Here is a 24,772-nt window from a genome sequence, read left to right on the forward strand (position 1 = left end):
ACAAATATTGGAAACCTGTGGCATGTCTCTTAGACTTAGCTTCCAATTGCATGATACTAACTTATATAATTTCCTGCTAGTTCCATATTCTTGTTATTTCAGAGGTTAACTTCATCTAGAAATGGTGCCAGTTTTCAGTATTTTGTTTTGTCATTGGGTTTATTTCTCTGGTGCAACCTCAGAATTTTGCAAGTCACATCATGTAGAGCCTAGAGGAAATGGAGACACAATCAAATGAAGCCCCTTCCTTTTCAGAATGGGGCCTTGTGGTCAGGAGCGATCACAAGGGGTCTGAGAGAACAAGCCAGCCAACTTCGAGCAGAGCTTCCATGCAGGCTGCTGATGGCTTGCCCAACGAACAGAGGAAATACAAATCTGTCAGCGGTTCTAGCTACCAAGTTTTAAAATAATGTTTGAATGTTTCTTTTCATTTTTCCCCCAGAAATTTATATCTAGTCACTTTCCCTTATGTCAACAATGAGTTTTTTAAAATTTCCCGTAAGTGTGTTCAAGTATAAATGTTAAAACAGTTTCAGTAGAAACAACCCTCCAGGTATAATTAGCTATACTTATCTTTTTAAAAAATTTTAATTCATCAGATTGTTCACACAGTTGAAAAATAGAGATCCCTATGGAAGATGGGAAGTTAAATTATCTTCCATCCTTTCAAAAGCTAAGCATTAAAGTTTGTAATTTTAACTAGCTTTTATGTTTTTCCCATCTCTCAAATATCACATAGCCTTTCCCTTCAGATTTTGTTAAGGCTATGATTACTTGAGTATTCCATATAACTTTAAAGGGATTCTGTTTCTCATTGAGTTTTGTCTTCTACAGTTAATTTTTGACATTTCATAAATTCACAAGGAAAAGTGAAGCATGATCATGCTTTAATTTTGTGAATCATACTTTAATTCTATGAGTCAGCAAATCTTACATGAAGAAAACAGAATTCTAACCTTATTCAAGGCAGCTAAAAGATGGATGCGTTTTTATTTAGACCCTACACATGTAAGTCACTGTTAAAATCTGAATTTTAAAGGATCATTTCATTTACATTTTGAAAAGCTCAGGTATTATATTGGCATTAATTCTGCTTAATGATGCCCTAAATCTATTAAAATCATATCCCCAAAGTAAATATTTTTAATACCAATATAACTTGTCTCCCTATATGCTACTCAATGTAAACTAAAAGCCAGTAAACCCATGGCCATGCCACAAACTTCTGCCTCCTCCAAGGCACTCCACCCATCTGGCTTATCTGTAACAGAATTGAGTAGGCTAGCTGACATCTAGAATGCCTTCAGTCACAAAAACTACAACGCTATTTTTTAATTACTTTTAGAGACATGCATATATAAGAGAAAGTTTAGAGATGATGAACACATCTTTTTCTAAAGATGAGGAGACTGGGATTCCAAAAATGGAGCAAATGCATCCAAGACCAGGTTAAAGATCAAGTTCAGGGAAGTCTCAGCCTCTATTCTAAGGGATGTTTCTCAAAGGAAAATATCAAACATAACATCTCATATTCTAAGAAGCTAAAACAAAATAGCCAAGATAGCCTCTAAAAGGTTTTCCTCCTTAATATTAAAATTAGTTAAAAAGATTATGTCCCCACAAACAAATTAAAAACAAAATAAACCACATACAACTCAGATGGCTCACAAGGGGCACAGTCTACATTTTACTTGCCCTTTTTTCTCCTATTTAAAGCCCTGCTTGCAAAGGGTGTTCAAGTGTTAATTTTGTGGTACAACAAAAATCTTGGCAACAATATCAAAGAAGCCGGCATGTGAAAACAAGAAATCTCCAAGACATTTACAAGAACAAATGACATTCAATGGATTAGAAGACTGGAAATACAAAAAGAACAAATAGGCTATTTTTTTGCTAAAGAAAAGATTATTAAAAAAGAAAAACAAAACTTGGTCAATGGGGAAAAAGGAGACATATGTACTACTATTTGTAATACTTTAAACAATGAAATAAAATTAAAAAAAACTTTAAAACCTTGCTGTGTAAATTATATTAACTTTTAATTGTATTTAGGTTGGTTTACATAACTTTCAAATGTCCATCAGAATTTAGCATATGAATTTTAATCTCTAGTACATATGGTGGCTTTTTCTCTAAAAGCTTAACCTCAAAAGTTGACAAATCAAGAAATATCCTACTCAGATAAAGGTCTCAATCAACTTCAAGAACATACAATGGAGTAAAGATAGTCTATTCAATAAATGGTGCTGGGAAAATTGGATATATACATGCAAAAAAAATGAAACTAGACCACTGTCTTACACCTTGCACAAGAATAAAGTCAAAATGGATTAAAGATTTAAATATTACTCAAAATCCTATAAGAAAACATAGGCAGTTAAATCTCATAGAAATATTTTTTCTGATATTATCTCCTCAGGCAAGGGAAACAAAGGAAAAAATAAACAAATGGGACTACATCAAACTAAAAATTTTTTGCACAGCAAAGGAAACCATCAACAAAATGAAAAGGGAACCCACTGAATGAGAGAACATATTCGTAAATGATATATCTGATCAGGGGTTAATATCCAAAATTTATAGAGAATTTATAAAACTCAACACCAAAAAAGCAAACAATCCAATTAAAAAATGGGCAAGGGACCTGAATAGACACTTCTCCAAAGAGGACATACAGATGGTTGATAGACATAAAAAAAGATGCACAATATCGCTAATCATCAGAGAAATGCAAATTAAAACCACAATGAGATATCACATCACACCAGTCAGAATGGCTATGATCAATAAAATCCATAAACAACAAGCTCTGAGGATGTGGAGAAAAGGGAACCCTCATGCACTGTTGGTAGGAATGCAGATTGGTGTAGCTACTATGGAATGCAGTATGGAGATACCTCAAAAATTTAAAAATGGAACTGCTTTATGACCCAGTGATTCTACTTCTGGGAATATATCCAAAGAAACCCTAAACACTAATTCAAAAGAATGTATGCACACTATGTTCATTGCATTATTTAGAATAACCAAGATGTGGAAGCAGCTTAAGCGCCCAACAGTGGAAAAGTGGATAAAAAGTTGTGGTACATTTACACAAAGGAAATCTAACCTTTTGGGACAGCATGGATGGACATGGAGAGCAACTATGCTAAGTGAAATAAGCCAGTCAGAGAAAGACAAGTACCATATGATTTTACTTACACGTGGAATCGAATTAACAAAATAAGTTAACGAAAAAAATAGAAACAGACTCATAGATATAGAGAACAGATTAACAGCTGTTAGAGGGGCAAGGGTTTGGGGGTTTGGTGAAAAAGGTGAAGGGATCAAGTACAAAAACTAAAACAAAAAACTCAAAGATAGACAACAGTATGGGAAAGAGGTGTGGGGGAGGTAGTTGGGTGATAAATGGAGGTAGAAGGATTCTTCACTTATGGTAATGAACACACAATCCAATATACAGATATGATGTATTATAGAATTGAAACCAATATAATTTTATTCACCAATGTCACCCCAATAAATTCAATAAAAATATATACATATACCTACAAATACAAAATATATACATACATTATATTGCATGTATTTTATATGCAAATATATAGAAATAAATGAATAGTTACCAATATTACAGACATGATGGGGGGAAATTGTGTGAATACAGTGACCACAACTCCATGAAATTACACTTTAGCATAATGTCAGCAATCAGGATAATTATAGAGACGCTTTTTTACAACGTTCTTTTTCCTTTTCTTGATTTTTTACAAGGTTCTTTTTCTTTAAAGTTAAATTCATAATACAGCATCTTAAAGAAATGATCAAATAATTTTTGTGCCTCCACAGGATCACTCAAAGCTTGGAGAGAATTTATAGATCATTTAATCTAATCTCCTGTTTTCATGGAAGAGGGACCTGAGACCCAGGACTGAAGAAAATTTCCCAAGGCACCTAGGACACCTTTTTCACCCGTATTAAATTACTGGAGAACACAGACACCAACATGTGCTTTATCAAATGTCTACGCTGTACACAGGTCCTGCAAACAAACCACCAGCGCTCCCTGCTCTGGAAATGGCATGGATTCAAGGACTTGCCTTGGTAAAGTTGTGGTCACTAAATCATGTTTGAGCTTTGGCTGACTTAAGAGCAAGCTATGAGGGCAACCCAGACAGGGGAGGGAGAGGAAAAAGAGGACCTTAAAATAACAGTCAGCAGCAAAGGGAAGCAGCCGGCAAGAGAAAGCACTGTCAAGAGAAAGCACTGTATTTTCGTGCACCCCGGCTGAGAGAGCCACCTACACCTATCTATACTGGGTCATCACTTGGTGTTATGTGAGAACTCATAAAAGATCCCTTTTTCCAGGTTCTCCCTACTTTCTTAGGCAAGAACCTTATAGGATTAAATAGCAGCAATGCCTGGAGTGAATAGGCAGAAGATGGTTATTTTATGAGGATCAGGAAAGACAGGGCCATCCATCGGGCATACACCTGGCGAGGCAGGGAGAATACGTCGAGAGGATCTAAAAGGGGCAGAGCTCCAGGTCAGGAGTGCAGAGAGAAGCAGGAAGCAGGAAGGGGGAGTGGTCTGGCACCAATGCAAAGTTTACTCATTTCACAATGATGCCCATGCTCCCTACGGCAACAATGAGGAATGAGCATTAGCTGCAAGGACACTCAACCCCTGGCCTTCAGGGAGCAGCAGGGGGAAGTGAACTCCCCATGGTGCTGATGGCCAGGCTCCCTCCTCAGGCGCTGCAGGGAATTCTGGCCCTGGGCATTGCACTGGCACCTTCTCCCACAGCTTCCACTCCTCATGGACCACTGCTAACTTCTTTGGAACTTTCTAGCACCATGACTATAACTGCTGCTGTTCACTTCCTTCCCGCCTGAAGGGATGGATCTCACCTCCTTGCCCCTTCCCACCTTAGTCCATCTATTATCCCTTCTCTTTCAAGTTAATCAACCTCTCTTTCTGCCCTCAACCCATATTCTTCAACCTCTTACTTCCTCCAGTTATCATCTTCTTCCTTCACTTTGCAGAGTTCTAAGCCCACCATACCAGAGAGAGTTTCTCACCATGAGCCCAACTCAGGTGATCATTTCACTTGTCCTTCGACTAAGCCCCCCTCCTTGATTTCTCAGGAAATACTATCTCTACTTTTGCTATATTTTCTATTTTCTTTGTTAGTTCCTCTTCCTCTATACTCACATCTCAAATACCAGAAATTGATAAGGTCCCAATCTTGGTTATCTTCCATTACACTTTACTTGCTCTCTCTAGGTGATTTGTTCCGTGGCTTCAACCAACAGCTGTATGCCAAGGACTTCCAGGATTAAACACCTCTCCAGAGATTACAATAGGGAAATGGAAAGGTGGGTCTGATGCTCTGGAGAAGTGTTTAAGTTTCCATCTCCTATGGCAGTGGTTGGCAAACTCATTAGTCAACAGAGCCGCAGTTTGCCGACCACTGTCCTATGGCAATCTTCACCTGGATATCCCACAGGTACTTCAAATTCAGCACATCTAAAACTAAACCTATCTCCCTCTGGTTCTACCCGCAAAGTGATCTTCCTGTGGTCCCTATGTTAATTACCAGCATGAAATCCACTGAGTGGCCCAAACTGAAAACTTAACTTCTCTCTCAACTTTTGTAGCCAGTCTCCAAGTTCTCTCCATTCTACCTCTTAAAAGGCTGTTAATTACATCTTCTCCTTTCTATATTCACATCCAGGACTTAAGTCTAGGCCTTCAGAGGCCACACTATCCCTGTATCTGCCCATTCTCATCTTTTATACCACAGTCTGAACTATTATCATTTGCAAGTCAAATTATACCACCCTCCTACCAGAGATAATTCTAAACTTCTTAGCAAAAACCCAGCCCCTTCACATTCTGGCCCACTTTCCAAAAAATGTCACTATATCCCATACACAGAACTATTACTCTGGTCATTTCAGAATTCTGGAGCTTTCCTGAATACACTATGACACTTGCAAAGTTTCCTTCCACCTGAAATGCCCTCACCCCATTTATCCAGTTGGCCAATTTATACCTTACTGCTAGACTCTCCTAAAATGTCACCTCCTCCTTGAAGCCTTCCCCAACCCAACACCCACCTGGCCACCCTGTCTTCATCACCGAGAATTAAGTACTCCATGCTGGTGGTACCCTGCACTCCCACTACTCTTCTGCAATGAGCTAATTACATCTGCATCTCCTGCACTAGACTATAAGGCCCATGAAGGCAGGGACCCTAACTGGTTCATCTTTGCCTCCTTCCACGAAGCAAAGTAGCTGAACAGCAGGCCTTAGTAAATATGTGATGGACGAAGGTGATAATTATGCATTACCATTTACAGAGCACTTCATATGTGTGAAGCACTTAACCCCATTATCTCATCCCTACACCGCCGCCGCCACCACGAAGGGGATACCACCCCCTTTGCAGTTGAGGGGGAAAAAAAGGGTAAAAATGTGAAGGGATTAAGAACTACAAATTGGTGGTCACAAACAGTCATGGAGATGTAAAGCACACCACAGTAAATAGTCAATAACGTTGTAATAACTATGTGCAGTCCCAGGTGGGTGCTTGAAATATCGGGGGAATACTTTTCAAAGTATATGATCACCTAACCACTGTGCACTACACCTGAAATTAATACAAAATAATATTAAATGTAAACTGTAATTGAAAAGTAAAAAAATTTTTTAAAAGGAAAAGAAAAGCTTAGAAAGGTGAAGTAGTTCGCCCAAAGTCAACAACCAGCAAATTCAGATCTGCTTTTGGCACCTACGCTCCTTTTTTTAACCACTCCTTTCTACTCCTGGAGGACAGAGATGGATAATGGACTGTTTCTATACAAACAATCTCTCCTAATCACAGGCTCAGGTCCTGCGTTAGCCCCACATCCATTACCATCAGGGCGCTCATGAACAGCGAATCCTTGTTGATGGACTCCTGGTGGCTATCAGGGTTCCAACCAATAAGGAGAGGGGGGACCATTTACCCGAGTGAGCTCCTTGGTCTCTGGCTAAGGATGCACTCCCCAGAAACACACAGAGAAGACTGCATTTCCTCTAAGTACCTTCAGGTTTCCTACATTAGTGTCCAAGCCCTATTCTGGGAACAGAGAAGTGGGTGTGAGGGATGATAATAAGTAATGGAAGAGATTTTTAATGCTCGCTCTGGGAAAGTAGCTGCAATACTTCACAGTCACTCCTTGTACAAATGCTCTCACCACCTAGCATGAGAGAACATTTCTACATTCAGTCTAGACTCTTGGGGTTAGCAATATACCATTAGCTATATAATCAGTGGGCCATCACTAAACACATATACCTCGTGTCTCCCAACCCACAGTATTGTGCTGCATTCAATTGTCTTTTTCAATCATTTTCAAATACATTAATTTTATGTATTTTCTGTTGAATGCATTCTAAAATTGGCCTCTTCAATTTCTCTCATTCTAATGACAATATCAGTCCCCTATTTTCCATTAAGAACTCTACCACCACCAGGACTATTCAGCATGTAAGTGAAATCACTCCTTTGCTTACCCTGATGAATATATTTAATCCTCTCAAATCACAGATGATTTGAACTTGCCCAAGGTCACTCAGCTAATAAGATTTACACACACACACTGGACTCCAGACATGAGGACTCTTTGCCAGTATTCTCCCACCTGTATTCTCTCCCTTTGTACCCCTGCATACTGTGTTGGGAAGTCTTTCTCTCCATTCCCAACCCTTTTAACCTGCCAAATTCCTATTGGTCCTTTAAAACTCAGCTCAAGGGTCCCTTCTTCCATGAACTTTCTCAGGTTTTCTCTGCTCTCTCCCCAACCTGGGAGGGGTGCCTCTGGCGTGGGCTTCACCGCTCTCTGTTTTTGTTGAAATGTAACCATCAGCTGCCTTCTTCATTACTAGGCTCTAGGATCCTCTGGAGCACGGTAGGGTCTGGGTCTTGTCTTGGGATTCCCAGTACCAATCCAGTGCATGGCACATGGCATAGACACACAAATGCTTGCTGAACACTGAGTGGTGACCCTGCTCCTCTGATTGGGCCAAAGGCCTGGTGAACGTTGTCATCTGACTAAGCAGGAGAGATTTCTCATCCGGAGCAATGCCGTTTTCCCAGTTTTCCATGAACTCATTCTCTCACTAGGCTTACACTGGGACACGAAGTTACCATTAGTTGAGGAGCTAACACTTCCCAGACATTTAGATGTCTGCTTCATGCACATTATGTTTATCCTGACAACACTGTTGAATAGACATAATCCTCATTTTCTGAGTGAAGTTCAAAATCAGTTATCCTACATAACTTGTCTATAGTCGCCTAGAAGGAAGGTTTTGTGTTAAAGGCATGTATTAAATGCCCTATTATGTATAGCCATTTCTGTCCTGGAGAGAGTCATTAATATTTAAAATTACTTACACACACACATAGAGGGCATACACTTGGATGCTGGAGTAGTGAAAGCATGGTCAACTAGGATTCTTAGAGGTTCAAGGTGTTTCTACCATGTGCATTATCCAGGGCATTTTATGCAGGTTGGCTTAATTTTTTTTTATCAGGTAGACAGGGATTATAATACCTACTTACATAAAAGGGGGCTGACTATGCAGCTTTCTCAAAAAAGAGGGCCTTGGCCCATTTTAGAGCCCTATGTTAGATAAAGAGCTTGGTGTACTGTTTCTCAAAGAGTGTGGAAGCACCCTGGATATCAAAGCCACCTGAGGTGCTAACAGGAGGCGATGGGAGAAGCCACCTGGGAATCCACATTTAACAAGCTCCAAATGATTCTATTGGACAGAGAGATTTATAAATGCCAGGTTACAACAATGCTCCTCAAACTTTAATGTACTAGTACATGTGACTCACTTGGGGATCTTGTTAAAATGCAAATTCAAATTCAGTGAGCCTGGTGGGCAACTTGAGATTCTGCATGTCCAACAAGCTCCAAGGGGAAGCTGGTATTGCTGGTCTATGAATCACATCTGAGGGGCAGGGGTTTGGAAGATTTATCCTCACTGGAATAAGTTAGCATTGCTTTGTTTCAGATTGTACTCCCAACTTCAGAAGTATTCCAGAAAGCCCAAACTCTCAGTATCAGTACAAAAATCACCTAACTACTGACAACCAAACTGAACAGCTTCCCTCTTGCCGAGGGAAAAGCAGTAGCATCATTTTCAGATACAGATAGCACATATGTTTCGTATGTGAAAAAATAATTCATTGCTATTACTTGAGTCCTATTTACTGTGCAAAGCACCTACCTAATAAAAGAGTAACATGCTGCCCTAACCGGTTTGGCTCAGTGGATAGAGCGTCGGCCTGCAGACTCTAAGGGTCCCAGGTTCGATTCTGGTCAAGGGCATGTACCTTGCTTGCGGGCACATCCCCAGTAGGAGGTGTGCAAGAGGCAGCTGATTGATGTTTCTAGCTCTCTATCCCTCTCCCTTCCTCTCTGTAAAAAATCAATAAAATATTTAAAAAAAAAAAAAGAGTAACATGCTAACTGACCAGACCTTCGCGATGCCCACCAGCCAATCAGGAGTGAGTATGCAAATTAACCCAACAAAGATGGTGGGTTAATTTGCATACACAGGCACCAAGCAGCCAGGACGGGGTGGGATGCTTGGTTGTCGCCATGGCGACAATGCAGGTTCTGCACCACCCCAGCTGCTCCAGGCCTCTGGGCAGCGTGGGAAGGCAGAAAGGCTGCTCTGGCCAGAGTGAAGGCGGTGCCGGCAACCAGGGAAACGAAGGCCCATTCTTGTACAAATCTTCATTCGTGCATTGGGCCACTAGTTTTCTATAAATGTGAAAAATTAATAAACAGAAACCTCATTTAGAGAACCCACACAGGTGTAATTCAACAACACTACTGACCCCAACAGGAGACATAACTTCTGACAGGAAGTGATACTATTTTATTAACTCAGCAGGAGAAAGAAGAATCTTCCTCACCCAATAACAGCTCAGCCAATAGGAGACTGCCATAACTCAGCCAATTAAAAGTCACTATCCTTCAAACTTTCCATTTCCTCCAATGGACTCTTCATTTACAACAGTTCCTCCCAAGTCTATAAAAGAGCATTCCTCTCCTTTGTTTCTCTGGACTTAGGAGTGGGTTGCCATTAGACCTCATGCCCTGAATTGCAATTCTTTGTTATTCCTGAATAAACCCATTTTTTAGAGAAATACCTGGCTATTTGTTAAAGGCCAATATATATTATCTCTACTCCCCACCACAGCACCACAAGGTGGATATTCTTGCTCTATAGATAGGGAAATGATATAGAGAGCTTATGTAACTTGCCCAAGGTCACATGGCTAGTGATTTTTATGGTTGGGGTACCAATCCTGCTCCATTAGGATCCCAAGCCTGTGTGCCCTCTGCACATCCTCCATGATGCTAGATATGATTGTGGTATAAAATGTGACAGCTTGGGGGTGAGGGGAATTGGGGAGAAAAGTTTTCCCTATAGCAGTCTGCATTTAAAGCTTTGTTGAGGAAGATTCTAGATGGGAGTGGGGATGGGAATAAGACTAATTAATTGGTAACCTCTGTTATCTAATGAACAGAAACATGCAGACAGCAAACCTGTCCATGGTTCCCATAAATCTGACAATGCAGATAGAGTAAAAAGTGCACTCGTGATCAGCGCACTGATCTAAATGTTGCCACCTCCCTTCAGCCTTCTAGTTGTGAAGCTCAATTAGTAAAGAGCAGAAATTCTCTCTGATCCACCTGGGCTACTAATGTCCCCACCTTCTCCTGTATGCGGTTTCTGTAACCTTAACATTCCTGTCAACACAGGCTGTCGCTGCCATGTCATTGCACAGTGGCCACACCTCCCTGCTTCTGATAAAACTGCCTATACCTGAAAAAAATGTACTGTTTATTCAAAAAGTTTTCTTGCGGGTAGCAAAATTTTCTGTATTTTTCACACAGTTGACATGGAGAGAGAAATGCTCAGAGAAACATAAAGATGCTGAAAATTGTCATTTTCCAAAGATCTTTTAACTTTACTATAAATAATACAAATATTTATCTATATAATGCAAAAAAGGTACCTTTAGAAAGCCACATCTCTTGCAATTAAATATATATGTATATATATTTATATATCTATTTATATTTAGACATAAATATATATGTCTAAAAACCAGTGGCATTTGAACTATTAAGGATTCTAAACTGAGTTTGCCTCTATGGTATATACTATACATGATGTTTCGAAAATAAAAACTGAAACCTAAAGAGAAACTGGTTTAAAAGTATGTTTAGAATGTGTGTGTATTTTCAATCAAAGGTAAGAAACTGAGTCTGGAGCATTAATTTCAGACCAATAAAGCATTTCCTATTTCACTTCCCAACCCCCGGGGCACAGTCCAGATCTCAGATCATCTAAAACTGAAAGTCAACGAAAACCAATTTGTGATTTTTCTGACAGACTTGCCTGAAATGTTTGGGCACGAACATGTTTGCAATGAGTCATAATATATAGGGCCTTCATGGCTAATGCCTTCTTCCGTGCCTTGCTTCCTACACCAATACCGTCCTCAAATCAGCTGCGGCTCGGTTTTCCAGGCCCTGATCATTGCTATAAAGTTACCAGATCTCAATGACTAAGGCTGCACCCAGCGCCTTTCTCATACTGATTTCTTATGCTATCTACACAGCCTGGTTCTCTTTCTGAACCAGGACTCTCCCCAACAGGGCAGTGAATACCTTTCACCTGCCAAAGGGCGCAGTACTTTAAAGACCCCAAAGAAAAGCTGAGGGGCCTAGGGTGCACTCCAGGTAAAAAGTGCGAACGATTCACAGGACGTCGTTCTGGGTTGAGGCCGGCATATTAACAGGATATGTTCGCTTCTAGAGGAAGCAGGAGCTGCCATAGCCCGGGGTCAGGAAAGGAGGAGTCAGCAGCGCCCAAAGGAAACGGGCGCGCCAGGGTTGGTCGGGACCCGGCTTGCTTAGGGTCTCTGGTTCCAGTCGGGTCCGAGGCTGGCGACCACCTCGTTTGCAGGGCACCAAGCTCAGACCTCCCGGCACCAGCGGTCAGAAAGCGGTACCCATCTGCTCCCTGCCGCCTCCGCCAAAGATGGGTACGGGGGTGAAAAGGCACACACCAGGCGCCGCGGCAGGTGAACTCGTCAACAAGTCAGCCCCGGATGCGAGGACCTGGAGATCCTGGGGCCGCAGCGGCTGGGAGGCGAGGCGTGGAGCGGGTGGGGTGGGGTGGGCGGCGCGGGTGGGGGTGCCGCCTGCGCTGGGGCGAGAGATGGGGCGGGAGCCCGGAACGCTCCCCTCCGCTCCCCGGGGGCTGACGCACGCTCCCCGGGCGCGCACCCGCCGGATTTTCCCAGGCCCCGGGGAGCCGGCGGGGGAGGGGAAGGGGCTTGAGCGGTCCCTGCAAGGGGATCCGCGGCAGGAGAAGGCGACTCGCCAGTCACCCGCCGCCAAGCAGGGCAGCACTGGCAGTCCCAGGCGGGCGCCCCCGACCGCCCCAGCGGCCGGCCGACTCCCGCTGCAGCCCGCAGCCCGCCCGGCGCGCCCCAACCCCGGCCCCGGAGGGCAGGTACCTCGGTGCCCTGGCCCCCAGGAGCCTCCCGGCCGAGAACGGAGCGTCCCTCCAGCTCCCTCATCCGACGTCAGCGTCAGCACAGGCGAGGGAAGGGGCGGGGGAGCGCAGGAACCGGCCCTTCCTGCGGTGGCGGCCGCCAGCCGGAATGGCAACCCGCGGAGCCCCAGCGCGCCGCACCGCAGCTCAGCGCAGCGCAGCGGCCGGGGGGAGCGCGCGCCGGGATGGGGCCCCGCCGCCGCCCCCTCTCCCAATTTCTCCCCTTCTGAGAGGCCCGGTGGGCTAGCCCTCCCAGCAGGACCCCGGGATCTGGATGAAGGAGGGGCCCCTGGCCTCACCTAGTTTGGGGCGGGTCCGGGATCTGGGGACTGAGTCTCCCTCTCTCTAGTCCCTGGGGTGTGACCTCGACCACCATCTCCTGGGGTATCCCCCGCTGGTTTCTGCTGCCCAGGGTGACCCCGCCCCTGCTCTCCCCAGGTGTTCCACGTGTCCATAGCATTTGCGTCACAATGACCTGGGCGACAGGTGGGAGCCTGGGCGAAGGGTTCCCGCTGTGTCCAGTGTAGGGCTTGCTACTTGCTTCCACTATAGATTTCTGTGGCCTTAGGAGACAGGAGACGTCATGATTTCAATGCCAAGAAAAGTTACAGAGGCCTGTACCTGTGAGCCAAGTGGGGGCTTCAAGGAAAAAGGCTGTGTGAAAAAAACTGTATGTATGCATATGTATATCATGTTTTCATTCCCATTTAGCCACACATCTCTTATACTTGTTATTGATGCTGATAGTAACTTCATCCTCTCTTATCCTTTGTCATCAGGAAAGAACCAAACCCTGTTTTTAGAGTACCCTGCAGGGATCACCTGAAGAAAAAGTGCTGGGATAGGTACTTACCAAAATTATCTATGCTGAAAAGCAATCTCAATGTGCTATGACTCAATGCCTGGTTATGTTATATATTTGTTAAAACGTTTATTGAATAGTCATTGAATTAAGCAATTTAACAGGACGGAGTGAAAGATGGTTACTGAATAAAAATGCAAACAAATCCCAAATCCATCGCTAACATGAATAGGTTGTTCATGCAAGGCACATGCTATGTACTTTACATTTAATCCTTAGAGCAATCGAATACTGTAGGTAAAGTTATTATTCCTGTTTTACAAATGAAAACACTGACTGCCCAGAATGCCATAAAGGGACTCAGCGAATAGGATATTGAATAGAAGTTTGAATCCAGGGTTGTCTGAACCAAGAGAATTAGCTTCATCTCAAGATAGAAAGGTGGCTGGCCAAAATGGATAGTGAACATGTATAGAAGATGCTGTCATTTTAACAGAAAAGTAAGATAGTACAGTTCCTGAAATGTATATAACCTTTAAAGTTGACTTTATTCTTTGGATATATTCCTATATAGATAGGTTCGAGCCTGTCGCAGTATGGCACAAAATATTGAGCTGAGGAACATTAAGTCTTCAATAAATGTTTATGAATAAACAAATAATATGGTCTAGAAAATAGCAAATTTTTGAAAAATCTGAGAATCAGGAGAAGTTTTGGGAGAGAAAAACCTTGCTCCTATATTTGGTTTTTATTAAGAAGCATTTAAACTGACTTGTTAACAACACAAGTTAAATGATTTTCCTTTTTGTAAGAAGCAAAAGGGGGGGAGGGGAATAAAAAGCAAAACCCTTAAAATGAAAAAAAAAAGGCTTCCTTGCAAGAGAAAGATTATTAAGATATTTTATTTTAAAATATTTTATTCCAAGAGCCATTAACTTATGTGTAACACCTATTAGGAGTTTGAAAAATAGAGATTAGGGCCCACCAGTGTGGCTCAGTTGGCTGGGCATGGTCCCGCACACCAGAAAGTTTGCCTGTTTGATTCAGGTCAGGGCACAAGCCTGGGTTTCAGGATCTATCCCTTATAGGAGGCATGCAGTAGGCAACTGATCGATGTTTCTCTCACATTGATATTTTGCTCTCTCTCCCTTTCATTTCTTCTCTCTCTCTCAAAATCATTTTTAAAGCCTTTAAAAAGAAAAAAAAGATTATAATTTTTTAGCAGAATGGATTTTTTTAAAAAACATAGTAGGTACTCAAAAAATGTTGGCTGAATCTATTAATCAGTTAATTAAGATATTGAGAGAGAAACAGATCATAAAATTTCCTGACTCTATAATGTTCTCCTCTCCACCAGTGGTGATTTACTAGTTACAGGAAAAAGTAGTAGAAACTCTATTTATCAAAGACTGGCTTTGTGGTGGGTATTTACATTTGTTAAAAGAGGCCCAGTAGAATGGCAGGTTGTGTGTGTGTTCACAGTATACCCACAAAATGCAGCTCCTTGGAACACATGCATTAGGGGCAGTGGGCTAAAAACTGATTTATATAACTAATGACTCAGGGTTCCTTTTACTTCTCCAAAGATCAAGGTGAAAACCTGAGCTATGAGTCTAACAACCTGCCATGGAGGCTCAAAGTGGCTTCCGAAACCATGTCTACAGGTGAACAGATAACTGTGATACAGCACTGTCTGGTCAACATTGCACTGAAATTCCTTAGGCTCCCAGAAAGTTTAAGATAAAGCTTTACATGACTTTTCATCGTTATTCATACTGTCCTAAAATTTAGGAAAACATTTGAGGAAGAAAATAGTAAGTTCATGCTTGTTCTACATAAGCCACAATGAGTGCTTTTCTGCCCATTTAAAAAATTGCTCCACTTACCACACTTCCATTTGTTTCTGGGTATCAAGTTGTTTCGTTGGTGTAGAGCACCCACAGACGCCAAGCGGAGCTGAAACAATGTCTGAGAAGAGAATGGCTATTGAATGATAGGATATGAAGTTGAGAAGGAAATAATGTACATTTTCCAGAGTGGAACAGGATAACAGAGAAACTTCTCCACAGAAAAAATCCTTACATTTCAATTCAGTGGTGGTTGTTTTTTGTTGTTTGTTTGTTTTTTATGGTTTCCCAGGTTCAAGATGTGCTAAGAGGACCACGTGAATGAGGAATTCTGTCAGGCTGCCATTATCAGAGACCCAGAATAGTAGTGGATTAAATGAGATAAAAGTTTATTTTATTGCACATTAAAAATTATTTTAAAATAATAATAATTTAAAATTTTTTTAAATGGGGTGGGGAGATTAATTGGGAAGTAGGCAGTCCAGAACTTGTATGATCTCCACTAAGTTATCAGGATATAGCCCTTTTCTTCCTTTCCACCATTCTTAGCAAAGTAATATTGCTTAACAGTAAATCCAGGTGAGGATGTGAAGTAGGAACCTTCATGCATTGCTGATGGAAAATGGTCTGAAATCTCCTCAAACTCAATCCCCAGTAGGGGTCATGCAGGTGGCAGCCTGTTGATGTTTCTCTCTTATCAATGTTTGTGTCTCTCTCCCTCTCCTTAACTGTCTTTAAAATCAATAAAAACGTATTTTTAAAAAAGAAAGATAATTTAATAGAAAAATGATAGGTTTTCCAACAAATGGTGCTGGAACAACTGGACCTCCACATGCCCCAAAATACATCTAGACATAGACCTTATAACTTTCATAAAAATTGACACAAAATGGATTATAGACCTAAGTGTAAAACACAACCTACAAAACTTAGAAGATAACATAGGAGAAAATTTAGGTAATCTTGGGTTTGGTGATGATTCTTTTGATGCTGCACCAAAGGCACAACCTATGAAAATAAAGGATAATGGAACATTACTGAAAATAAATTTTTCTGTTCTGCAAAAGACACTGTCAAGATAAGCCACAGATTAGGGGAAAATGTTTTCAAAAAACATCTGATAAAATATACAGAACTTTTAAAATATACAAAATAAATCTTAAAACTCAACAATCAGAAAATGAACAACCCAATTAATAAATAGGCAAAAACTGACAGACTTAAATAATAAAGATATTATTCTCTCATATACCAAGAAGTTTAGACAAAGACAAAGATAGTTCCAGGGATAGTTTATTAGCTCAACCACATGATAATGCCTTCATCAGTTTTTTTCAATTCTTTGGGTCTTTTCCTTGATGGCAAGATGGCTATAGCAGCTCTGTCCAGACAGTGTTTAAGGCCTGTGTGAGCATCCCAGTCAGGGAAGAAGCAGGCAACTGCTTTCTCCTTGGGAGGGCCTGATTTTAGCCTCCAAGGGAAGCTTCTGCTGACTTCTCCTTAGATCTGATTGGCCAAATCTCTGATGGCTTATTAAAGTAAAATTACCTTGATTAATTTCCTAGCTGTCCTTAAATCAATGGATCTGTGCCAATTTTCTGAGGTTCCGTTAGCAGAGAAAGGAGAGCCTACGGTAACACAGGCAAGGGTCTGTGTCTGCCACATATATATTTCCATTATTCTCCTGCTACAGCCATCACCACCACCACCCCAATTCTAAGAGCCAGCATTAGTCAACTGCCTTCACTACCCAGACACGCTATGCTCTCTGTGGTTTATGGGTCATTGCACATAACTTTTGCCCTGCCCAGAGCACACACTCTTTCCTTCATGTACTAGCATCTTGGTCTGTGTGGCTTCATCTTCTTTCTCCCTTTAGTCCTCAGCTTAGAAATCACTTCCTTTGGAAAGTTTTCCCTGATCCCCAATATCACAGCACCTTCTTGTTAGTCCTGTCTTAGAACATATCAAGCTCTATTGTAATTTTCTATCTACTTATTTATATCCCCATACGAGACTGTAAACTCTAATGGCTTATTGATTGGGCCTTATTTCTCTAGGGGCTCACATAGAGCCTACACAGTAGATAATCAATAAATACTTGTAGAAGTGAAGCACTTTTTGGGTGCACTCAGAATCAATTTGTGTTCAAATCACTTTAAAATGTCTCATATGGAGGCAGTATTTATTCTGCTTGTCTCACACAAGAGCAACAGATTCTAAGAGCATTTGAACTGTCTTTAGTTTTTCAAATGGGAAGAGTTCTGCATATAGATTCATAATATAGAGAGTAAATGTAGCTAAGTGATGAACTTACTTGAATATTATAAGATTCTATCTTACTCTGCAACTTCTTGCTACCATTTTATTAGGAAAAAGCAATAATGACACACAACAAGGCACTTTCAATCCCTTTTGTAAGTAGATGAGGTTTAAATAAGGAATGGAGGAAGGAATGAAATGAAGTGGGAGAAAAATAATCACCAAATTTGATTATTATAATAGAGCAGCACTTTGAGATCTTAGTACTTTGAAGTGAAAAATATTGATTTTATAATTTACATAAGGTAATGAAACATTCACCCATCAAGTTTTAAAAGGGAATTTACCAGGCACAGAGTGTTGGGGTCTCTTTGGATTTTAGACATAGTGTTGCCACTTTTGGGTTGTCACATGCCGGCCTTTTTCTGGGCGACCACCCGAAAGCTGCCAGTTTGTGGAGCGGAGCCCAAAGGGAGAGGGGGCTCTGCAGCTGGCCTGGTGCAAGGTGAGCCCTGGCCCTTGTGAGTTGTGGATCCAGTGCTGCTGGAATCATCTGCGACCCATCTGAGGACTATCTGGAGCAGGGGTCCTCAAACTTTTTAAACAGGGGGCCAGTTCACTGTCCCTCAGACGGTTGGAGGGCCGGACTATAGTTTAAAAAAAAAAAAACTATGAACAAATTCCTATGTGCACTGCGGGCCCGGGACGAGTCGGCTGCTAAGCAGGACAGGCAGTGGCACCCGGCAGGCCAGATAAATGTCCTCGGCGGGCCGCATGTGGCCCGCGGGCCGTAGTGTGAGGACCCCTGATCTGGAGCCCGTGACAACACCCAACAAGATCATCACAGAGGAAACCCTTTATGTTTGGGAGAATGCAAAGGCCCCTTTAGCAGATGACCCTTCATTTTGAGAAATGACTCCTGGCTTGTGGCGAGGCTCACATAGAAACTGAATCATCAACCATCGGGCATAAGATGGCCGTATTACTCGGATGCCTAACATGAAATGGTGTTGTCTTAGACGTTAGCCATAAAGCCGGGCATTCGCAGCTGTGATCCATATCAAGTGGATTGAGAAGAAAGCGGAACCTATGGAGGCTGAGCCTAGGAGAAGCCTGAAGACACAGGTGAATTGGATGAGCAGGCCCTTGCACTCCTATGTTACTTTCTTATGCCTCACAGGGAGTTTCCCATGATACATGGATCAGGGGTAGAGTAACTTCAAGCTGCTGTACAGATGGCTTCGCATGCTGTGCTGGCACCAGACAGATGAGAGGAAGTCCTGCCGCTTTTCAGGGTGGTCCTGAGCGACAACTGAGAAGGAAAATGCTTACAATGTTACATTTTGAGCCGAAATTTTATTGTCCACTTTGTCTGGAAGGAAACATTTTATTGTCTACTTTGCTTGAGGTCAGGATCTTTGGCAACTCTTGAGCTAATTACTTGGCACAGAGGTGCTATTCAAATCTGTAACTGAGTTAAGGCAATTGGAATCTAGCACTGAGACTGGGGCTGAAGACCCCCTGTGGTGCCAGACATTAACCCTTTCATGGCTGGGTTGTGGGGAGGTCAGAGAGATCTCTGAGGGAAGGGCCAGAGTGACTTGGGTAAGGGTGTGTATACTGGGGCAAGGAGCTTGGTTGGGACAGTGGCAATATTTTAGAAATGGTTAAGGCTGACTAAGCACATACTAGATAATTTTTAAATCTGGCCTGGCTAGATGGTGAGGGACCTGAAAGGATCAAGACTGGAGAATTGATGGCAAGATGGTTTTAGGGAAGGGTGGATGGACATTTCAGAATGGGCCCGGACTGTGAGAGCGTCAGTGTTTATGTGCATGCACATTAAGAGGCCATCATTGCAGAGGAGGTTTTAGTAACTAGGGAACAAATTATTTCTTCTAAGGGAGTCAGTCATTTTCCTTCTCCAGCTAACCTGTGGGTTCATGGACATAACAATGGTGGATCAGAATGGTGGTGGTGCTTGGACTCAACAGCATAACTTTTCTTTCATCAAGACTGATAGCAACAGTGACCCGCTGTGTCCTTCTAGAGGACCTGGCCTACTACTCTGTAGCAGATCGGTTAACTTTAGCTGGGAATGCCCCTTCCTCGTGGAGGAGCAGCAGCTTACCATCATTGGAATAATTTTGTGGATTTGGATTTGCTTTCTCTGCTTACATGCCTCTAAAGCATCACAGGAACACGGCTTCTGGTCGATGAACTCACTGCATTGCAACCCAATAGGCTACTAACTGCCTGGCCTTACTTTGTAAAATATCCAATCATGTTGATAAGCTAGGTTCCACTGGAATGACCAATTGGAAACTTAACCACAACACTATCTTTAAGATGTAGCACCTTGTGATATCAGTGTGCTATGTTGTAGAACATGAGCAGAAACAGTTACCACACATTTCATATTGTTTCACAGCCAGAGGGACTGCAACCTAGGACCTAGGGGTGAAGGCATCTCTGACAATTACACCTACTCGTTCACTTTCACAAGTTTTGCTTTAACTCTTTAAAATTATTTAACTCCTTTAGCCTAAAGAATTCAGTTCTCAGTGGAGAATACCTGAGGGTTAAAAACATGTAGACTTTATTAAATTGATAGCTGAGACTATCACCTGGGCATGTTGGATTCTTTGTGCAATCAGGGCCAAGATCCTTGGCAAGCTGTGGTGTTGGCTGAAAGCCAGGAGGACTTGGAACAAACAGAGAAGGAATCTATCATATATGTCAGCGGCAGTCTTGTGAATGCCTGCAGAACTGAGGGCTGTAGCTTGCACCAATATTTCCTTGCTGAACATACTATTTATTCTCGTTTCCTTTTTAAAGGAGAGGTATATATAACAATTAATTTTTTTTCTTTCCTCTTTCTTCCAAGGAAATACACTGTTATCTAAGGAATGGTTGAATTCATCATATTGTCCAAAGGCTGTAGAATATTGAGATGGGATTGTGACAGAACTGAAGAGGATCATAATAAACCAGAGGTCCTGGACTTGAAGACCAATATCTTACCTCTGTGTGCGGTGGCTGGAAATGACTGGTTGTTATGAGTATTTCCTCTGGATATCAGGGAGAAAAGGTGTGCGTGTGGGTGATAAAAAAGTCTTCATTATATATGAGAAATTTTAGGCCTCAAGAAAATATAAATGGAAGTCCACTTACTTTTCAGGTGGGGGACTGCTGGCCTACTGTGCCCCACAAAATTCCCATACCCTTTGATTGGTTTGTTTTGTCCAGTGATCTTTTAGATTAAAAAAAATATGTTGTTCTTCCTTCCTTTCTTCCATCCATCCTTCTGTCCCTCCCTCCCCTCAGCCACTTATTTATTAAATATTCATTGATAATCCAGAAGCCTGTGGAAGCCGGAGACTGGGAAAACACAACCACAGGCCCTCATTCCTCTTACTATCCAATAAATGCAGAGACAGCCTAGCTCTACAACTGGTGTGATTTGGTACAGTTCTGGTCAGAGGTTTAGCCCAAGATTATAAAAAAATAAAACGGAACCAAAAGAAAGCATGCGTTTTACTTTAGTACCAGTTCTGCAGTTAATCAGAAGCATTTTAAACCTTGAATGTTTAAAGGACTATTTACTTCAAAGCATTTGTAAGTGATGTTAGCATGCAAATATGAAATGAGTCTCTGCTGTCTGACACAATTGTCATCGTGTTTAGACTCACACTTGTGGGTGAAGATAAGGTTTTACTTTGTTCCTTTCCACACAATTTTGAGTTTGCATTGTAAAGACCAGATTAAGTATGTCAGAAAAGTAGGCACCTGCCAGGGAAGAGGAAAGTATTAACTATTTCAGGCCACTAATAAAATATGACATTTGCTGCAGAGGTAAATTAGCAAATTATGCTCATGGTGCCATGGACAAATTAATGTCCCTTTAAAAAGTTTGAATTATTTGCCTCATAAAAATGACACCCCCATCCCCAATTTTTAAAGTTAAGAGTTCTAGTGAGCTTGGGAGAGCTTTATGATGTTTACTTTCCTCTCCATTATCAAAAAGAAAAGGAATTTAGTAAGGAAGATAATATCATTCTTTGATCTTTGTTGATGCTGTGTCATCTTACAGATTGTTTGAAAAGACTTGGAACAACATGAAGCACTTTGATGGAGAGATATGTAATTTTTTAAATGTTATTTTTTTCTTTGACCTTTCATCTTCCATATACTGATTACTGTAAACACAATTTAAAAATTATAAGTTGAAATTCTTTATTTAGATTTAGCTCTCCATAAGGAATTCAACAAAAAGCAAATGCCAACTCTAGATAAACCTTTCTAATGCATAGGCCATATGATGGTGTGTGCATTTTCTATAAAATAAATGTCTCTTTCAGCTGTTTACCCACATTACTCCAGGAAATTTCCTAATGGTTATTTTAGACATTTTCTCTTTCTGTAAATTCATTACTGTGAAACTAATTCCTTCCTGACTTCCTGTTATGTTTCTCTACTATTGCATTATTGGTATTTATTGTGTTGGTATACTCTGTCTTTATAAATTAATTTTGTCTTTTTATTTTTAATTTTTTTCAATGCTCTTCATTTTTGTCAACTTATACTAGCATTATTATTATTATTTACACTAAATGAGATTTATTGTTTGCAAAATTTAATTAAAATTTCCTCCTTCCTCAATACATTAAAACTAATTATTCTTGGATTTTAATATTTCCTATTAGTTCAAATCAATAATGGGAAATGAAACATTCATACATTGATCTAAATGATTTTCCTCTACCTTTGCAGCAACATCTTGACCATTATTTATTTTATCATCTTTTGAATCCCTTGAATGCAAAAACATATTCTTCTATCTCTTCTATGTAGTTATTCTATAGTTCTTTATATATATGTACATATACAGTATATCCCACATTGTGTTATTTGTTTTCTCTGTGACCATTCATTCAGCCAGACATTTACTGAGTACCTTTCATGGGTCAGACTCTCTATTAGATTATGTTTATTATTGTTTCTTTCTAATTGCAATTTTTAAAATTATATTTCTGAAGCTGCTCACAAAAAGCATGTTTAAAACCAACACTTTTGTTCTGATTTGAAACTTCTTTTCTCTTCCTTTTTTGAACTTTATTTTCTTGCATAGTTAATTGAACTGTAATATGTTTTTACATTTGAGAGACATGACTACTAAATAACACTAGGGGTTCTAATAACTCTAAAGCTATCCAGTGAAACCTTCTATGGACTCAGATGGTCTTTGTGCATGTATAAAGTTTCACTGAGATCTGTAAAAAATGATAGAAAACTTGATGACCTTTACTGGCAATAATTTTACTTAAAGTGGCAAATTAAAAATGTGACTATAAGTTATAACTTAATATCATTTATTATGCACCAACTTGGTCAAATCAATCATTTCGTCTAGCATAAGAAAAGTTAGGCACGTGAAAAATTCTTGGCAGTCATGTTAAAATTATTCCATTTACTAAATATTGACCTTCTTCAAATAAAGTTTTTTTAAAATATATCTTTATTGATTTCACAGAGGAAGGGAGAGTGGGAGAGAGATAGAAACATCAATGATGAGAGAGAATCATTAATTGGCTGTCTCCTGCACTCCACACACTGGGGATGGAGCCCACAACTGGGGCATGTTCCCTGACCTGAATAGAACAATGACCTCCTCCTGATTCATAGGTTGATGCTCAACCACTGAGTCAGGCTGACAGGGCTAAAGTTTTGTTTTTAGTTCCTTATAGATTACTTTGTGAGAAAAGAATCAGGAGAAATAGGAAATAAATTAAAAATGGACACCTTGCTCAGATGAATTAATTAATTGGAAGCTATTGCTATCTGCCTGTTCTGCTCAGTTGGATTTGGCAGAACAGGAAGTATGGTATAGAGCAACTAAATGCAGTGGGCATTCTGGAACAGCTCACTTTGGCCTCTGCTGCCCTCAATGCTCACATTTTGCCTGATTGGATCCAGGTCTGGTCAGTATGTTATGACTTGTGATATTGTGATTTATGAGAAATATATATTTGGTTTTGTCCCTTTTTTGAACAGAGGTATTAAAACTATTGGAATTTCCTAATGGAGAGAGCTATAAAGGTGTCTTTTGGTTACGTTAATGAGGTGATTCTCAGTTCCAATCCCCAACCTCCAGGAAGGGGAGAGGGGCTGGAGGTTAGATACATCAATCTTGTGGATGTGATAAGGAAGCCTCTATAAAAAAAGAAATGACAAGTTTCAAAGAGCTTTTGGTCTAGTGACCATGTGGAGATTTGGGGAGAGTGGACCACTTGGAATGGACCTTATGCTTCTCTTCCATGTGGCTATTCCTGAGCTGTATCCTTTTATAATAAACCAGTCATCTAATAAGTAACATGTTTCCCTGAGTTCTATGAGCTGCTCTAGCAAATTAATCAAACCCAAGGAGAGGGTTATGGGAACCTCAGAAGCACCTGAACTTGCAACTTGTGTCTGAATTGAAGGGGAGGGTGTCTTGTAGGACTGAGCTCCTTCAACTGTGGAATTTGATGCTATCCTTGGGTAAATAATGTCATTGAGTCAAGTTGTAGGACACCCGCTGATGTCCTGAGCATCACTTGGTGATATAGGAGAACCCACGCCCCCATCCCAATACACTTATGTTGGAATTGGGCTGTTGATGTAAGAAACATCTAAACCTGTAGATAATGCTTATGAGTTTATTCGAGCCAAACTAACCACAGTTGCCAGCAAGCAAAATCTCAATGGATTGAGAAAATGCTCTGGGACATAGCAGTTTTACCACTTATTTTATACATCAGGCTCAAAGGAGATGTATGGAGGGTTACATGAAATTCATTGATGGTAGATTAGGGAGGATGGAGAATGCAAAGCAGGGAGATCTCTGAGATTGGATAAAGAGCAAAATGATGAGACAAATACTTCTTTTACATTGGTGGGTACAGAATACTTAACAATACACATGATAACAATAACAGTGAGGGATTCTGTGGTCTTGTGCTCTGGTGCGGTGATTGTGTCTTGAGGGGTTTGGGAAAGGGAAATTATCCTGACATTCTAAAGCTATGTTATCACTAGAGGCCCGGTGCATGAAAATTCATGCACTGGAGGGGGGTCCCTCAGCCCGGCCTGCCCCTTCTCACAGTCCGGGAGCCCTCGGGGGCGGGTGGCGACCTGGTGACCAGGGGAAGGTGATGCCCCCATCACATCTCTGCTGCTT

At 41.1% G+C, this 24,772-nt stretch overlaps 1 protein-coding gene and 1 long non-coding RNA gene across 16 annotated transcripts in view; one reads left to right on the top strand and one right to left on the bottom strand.

Annotated features, from left to right (window-relative positions):
• Positions 1–13,078, bottom strand: part of ICA1 (islet cell autoantigen 1) — a 112,801-nt gene extending 99,723 nt beyond the window's left edge. Inside the window, exon 1 of one of the 13 annotated variants that reach the window (XM_080666790.1) lies at positions 12,942–13,078. The gene's annotated coding sequence lies outside the window, so the exon portion shown is untranslated. Of the gene's footprint in view, positions 1–12,604 lie in introns of all 13 variants that reach the window. The other 12 variants (XM_080666788.1, XM_080666795.1, XM_080666784.1 and 9 more) reach the window with 12 other exon arrangements.
• LOC308247538 lies at positions 12,355–23,060 on the top strand. 3 transcript variants are annotated; one of them, XR_013960518.1, is made up of 4 exons: positions 12,355–12,600; positions 13,195–13,312; positions 13,422–13,487; positions 20,441–22,213. It is a non-coding gene; the product is annotated as an uncharacterized lncRNA (long non-coding RNA). The 3 variants fall into 3 exon arrangements; XR_013960519.1 differs by having other exon boundaries at positions 12,366–12,600; positions 13,211–13,312; positions 20,441–23,060; XR_013960520.1 differs by lacking the exon at positions 12,355–12,600 and having other exon boundaries at positions 12,933–13,312; positions 20,441–22,218.
• Positions 23,061–24,772: the final 1,712 nt, after the last annotated feature.

Source organism: Plecotus auritus (assembly GCF_963455305.1).
Source record: "Plecotus auritus genome assembly, chromosome: 4".
Taxonomy (NCBI): Eukaryota; Metazoa; Chordata; class Mammalia; order Chiroptera; family Vespertilionidae; genus Plecotus; species Plecotus auritus.